A 4777-nucleotide genomic window follows, 5' to 3' on the forward strand; every position below is an offset into this window, starting at 1 on the left:
GGCTCAGTAGTTGTAGCTCACAGACTCCAGCTCAGACTCATAGTTGTGGTGCGTGGGGATCTTCCCAGGCCAGGGATTGAACCTGTGTCCCCTGAATTGACAGGTGAATTCTTAACCAGCGCACCACCAACGAAGTCCCCATTTTCACTTTTTGAGGACTCTCTACACTGTGTTTCTAGCGGGTACACCAATTTATATTCTCATCAACTGTGTAGAAGGGTTCCCTTTTTTCTACACTCTTTTCAACATCTGTTATTCATAGACTTTTTAATGATGACTATTCTGACTGGTGTCAAGTGATACCTCATTGCAGTTTTGATCTACATTTCTCTAATAATTAGTGACGTTAAGCATCTTTACTTATGTCTATTGTCCATCTGTATGTCTTATTTGGAGAAATGTCTATTTAGGTCTTTTGCCCGTTTTTTGATTGGGTTTTTTGGTTTTGTTTTTTGAGCTTTATGAACTATTTGTATGTTTTTGGACGTTTTTATGCTTTGAACATTTGTATGCTGTTTTTGTATTTTTGGGTCTATCCCCAGAGTTTCTCTGCACAGTTCATATGCTAGTTTGTAGTTTCTTCTTTAAATGTTGTATTCCCATCCTTCTGGGTGTGTGCTCTTTGGCATTTCCACAGACAGTGCAGGTCTCCTCATGGTCAGGAGCCACCCCAAGAGGCTGTACAAAGAACTAACTCACCTCCTCAATGCAACCTTCACAATAAAGGCAAAGACCTCCTACACACAGAGCAGCGGCAAAGGTGGGATCCGTTTGCAAAATGCTACTGGTCACATACTGGGCTTCTGGATAACCACTCAGACTGCTAAATAGTCTTTGATGATTCTGAAGCAGTGGCAGGCAGGGGAACATTCTAGGGAACAGTCCATACAGGAAACAAACTTCCAAAAATCCCAATTCTCAAAATCTGTTCCTGCTGTTTCCTCACATTCTGTAACTGCGTTAGCATTCTTGAACTTCTATTGTTCAAGCATGAACAATAGCATGAGCATGTTCGTAGTCAGGTTCTAGCGCTCTCCAGAAACCGCAAGGTGCCACCGAGGCACTCCCTAGAGATAGGTGGTATTTGCCCTCTCACAGAAGTCCCTGGGCGGAACTCTCATACACCCTCACTCTCTGCTGTGCATCTCCCAGAGCTTTCTGGAACCCTTCGCTCATTGTCTAGATGGCTGCCCGACCCCCATAACAGCTGGCATTTTTAAGGAAACGTATCTGTGCATAATAGCTATAAGCATCACTGTAATCTTTCCTGATATGGTGTGCACCTCCTCGCTCCCTGAAAGACTCTGCTTCCCTCTTAGTTTCTTCGTGGTTGAGCAGTTCTGGCTCATTCACTACTCTTCCCACATCGCACTCAGTAGTGGTCACCATCTCACCACCAGGAGCAGTAACTTCACGCCTTTTTGTTGTCATATAATATTCCAAAATGTATTGATAAACCACATCTTCTTTATCCATTCATCAGCTGACGGACATTTCGGTCGTTTTCATTTTTTTTTTTACTTCTATGAGTTATATTGCCATGAATACTTGTGTACAAGTTTTTGTCTTGGTGTATGTTTTCAGTTCTCCTGGGTATATTTGTAGGAATGTAGTTGTTGGGTCATATGGCTACTCATGGTTAACTTTTTGAGGAAATGTCAGTCAGCTTTCCAAAACAGCTATACCATTTTATTCCCACCAGCAATGTATGAGGGTTTTGATTTCTCTGTATCCTCACAAACACTTGTTAATATCACTTTCCTGATAATGTCCCCTGAGGCACAAAACTTTTTAAATTTGAGGAAGCCAAATTTACCTTTTTTTTTTTTGATTGCTTGTGACTTTGGTGTCATATCTAAGAAACAAGTGTCTATCTAATCCAAGGGCACAAAGATATACATGCTTTATTCTAAGACTTTTACAGTTTTAGCTCTTACATTTAGGTCTTTGATCCATTTGGAGCTGATTTTTGTACATGGTGTTAGGCAAGAGCCCAACTTCACTCTTTTGCATATTGCTATCCAGAAGTCCCGGCACTGGTTTTTAAAAGATGATTCTTTCCCCACTGAACAGTCTTAGCACCCTTACTATATTTCAGTTGACCATAAATACATGGGTAGATATGGATTTATTTCTGGACTCTCAATTCTATTCCATTGATCTACTATGTATGTCTTTTTTTTTTTTTTTTTTTGGTCATGCCACACAGCTCGTGGTATCTTAGTTCTCTGACCTAGGACTGAACCTGACTCCGGCAGTGAAAGAATCAAGTCCTAACCCTTGGAGAGCCAGAGAATTCCCTATATTTACATCTTTATGCCAAAAACCACTCTGTCTTGATTTCTGTAGCTTTATGGTACATTGTGAACACCTTTAAGACATTTTAATCTATAATAATTTATTTTTCCCTTTCTGTTTTTATTGAAGAAACTGAGTCACTTGTCCTGTAGGCTTCCCACATTCTGGATTTGGATAATTGCACCCCTGTAATGTCATTTAACATATTTATCTCTGTAATTGTAATATTTAGATCAGGACGCTTCACTGGGCTCAGGCATAATTTTCATAGGAGGTGTTGCATTATATCAGGAGACATAGAAGTTCTGTTTGTCCCACTTTAAAGAGCAAATGTTATGTTCTTTCTCCATGATTCATCCATTATAAAGTTTTCCACCAACATTTTACCTTTCATCACATACTCAGGATGACAGCCTTGATCCACTGTTTTCTTAGGTGGTCACTTTCTATCTTCTCTTCTACATATATTACTGTGATTCTTTTATAAAGTAGAACATTCCTTCCTCACCTATTTTCTTAAGATTTGGTCTTGACTCTTGACCCGGTAGCACCAAGGCATGAGTGGCGATCGTCACTATGCAGACTTCTCTCTGATGTGGGAGCCACCGCTACTGCCACCAGGAGGCTCTTGTCAGGATGATGAAACTGTTCACTGGAAACCTGCCCTGGGAGGCCACAGGGCAGGAGGCCCGCTCACTCGTCAAGTAGTGTTGGAAGGTGCTGGAATGTGACAGCGTTAAGACCTGTGGCTTTGTGCATGCGAGGACAAGGCAGTGGCTGAGGGCACCACACAGCACCAGCGCCACTGCTGGCTGCATGCGGGTGAGCATCAAGGTGAGAGCCAGCAAGGATAAGAGCGAAGCTTCAACCAAGTTTGAGGAGTATGGTCCAGTCATCAAATACGATGACACTGTGAAAGATGTGTACACATGGAGTGGGCAGAGGGTGCAGTGGAGGCTGACAGGGGCTTTGATAGTTTCCAGGCAAGAGAATGCATGTGCAGTTGTCCGCCAGCTGCTCTGGACTGCCCCTGGGATGGGAGACTGGAGTGGCCGCTGTCAGTGTGAGAAAGAGGGGCACTGGTCAAAAGAGTGCCCAACAGATCGTACGGGTCATGTGGCGGACTTACCAAGCAATCATAATGAACAGTATGGAGCGGTGCACACACCTTAAGCCATGGGCGACGGGGAATCCATTTCTTAAAATGATGCTATCCTACAGAGCACCTGACTACTGTAAGCGCTCCTGAGTTCACTTTCACGAGGCAGTAGTGGCAGCAGCAGCATCTGCACACGACTACGCAGGGCAGACCATGTCCCATCTGCCTCAAGTCCAGAACACAGCTGTGACCCGCCGCCTCAGCTCCACTTCCGTTGATCCCGACAGACAAACACCTGTTGCCAAACTCAGGCAGTGCTGCCGCCACTGCCACCACTTCCTCCTGTGGTGGAGGGGACAGGAGCCCCCTGCAGCAGGGCTGTGCGCCCCACAGGTGGAGAGGGCTACGGTTACGGGCTGGAGAGTGAGCTGTCTCAGGCCTCAGCAGGCAATTCTCTGTGACGTGGCCCAGTACGAACCGGAGCTGTATGCAGACTGAGCTGGGTACTCAGCCTTTGAAAGACTGGAGGTAGGATTACTGCAGACTGCAGATCCTCACGCTGTGGTCACACAGAACTCGCTCCATGTGGTTCCCCTTGCTGGCATGTTTCCACTGCTTCATGTCTCAGTAAACAGAGGAGTTTGTGACCGTGTTTCCTTTTTTAAACAAGCTTTTTTTGTTGTTGTTTATTTACTTCGGCTGCCCTGGGTCTTCGTTGCCGTGTGGGTTTTCTCTAGTTGTGGCGAGCAGGGGCTCCTCCTCGTTGTGGTGTGCGGGCTTCTCACTACGGCGGCTTCTCTTGTTGTGGAGCACAGGCTCTGGAGTGCAGACTTCAACAGTAGTGGCTTGTGGGCTCCAGGGCACAGGCTCAGGAGCTGCGGGTCAGGGGCTTAGCTGCTCCGCGGTGGCACGTGGAATCTTTCCAGACCAGAAAGAACCTGGGTCCCCTGCATTGGCAGGCGGATTCTTAACCACTGGACCACCAGGGACGTCTCTTTGTTTTCTTTTTAATTCTTCTAAGTTGGCTTTTTTCTTTCCTCCTGATACCAGTCTCTGTAGCCTTTCACTCTGACCCTTATATTCTCAGCCTTCGAGCAGCCCTGGGTAAGGATTTTGCTGGCATCCCCTTCTCCCATACCGCAGAATCCCTCTTATCTTGCTTTCCTTAGCTGCTGAACCTTTCTCCCTGTCTACTTGCAACGTCTCCTTTCCCTTTAAAATGGCATGTAGAGGCAAGCTACCTTTTACTCTTCTTCATTAGCTCTGGACTCTAACATTGAAACTAATCCTCTGAAACTGCTAGGACAATTGGGGTTTTGGTTGTTGCTGTTGTTCTTTGTATGTGACCTGTGATTGTGGCATAACATTAGCTGAAATTCA

General features: G+C 45.3%; 2 pseudogenes; one reads left to right on the forward strand and one right to left on the reverse strand.

Annotated features, from left to right (window-relative positions):
- Positions 1-386: 386 nt before the first annotated feature.
- On the reverse strand, positions 387-1389 carry LOC138095785 (dnaJ homolog subfamily C member 7 pseudogene; annotated as a pseudogene).
- Positions 1390-2934: 1545 nt separating this feature from the next.
- Positions 2935-4505, forward strand: LOC138096091 (RNA-binding protein 4B pseudogene; annotated as a pseudogene).
- Positions 4506-4777: the final 272 nt, after the last annotated feature.

This window comes from Capricornis sumatraensis, chromosome 20 (genome assembly GCF_032405125.1).
Source record: "Capricornis sumatraensis isolate serow.1 chromosome 20, serow.2, whole genome shotgun sequence".
Lineage (NCBI taxonomy): Eukaryota > Metazoa > Chordata > Mammalia > Artiodactyla > Bovidae > Capricornis > Capricornis sumatraensis.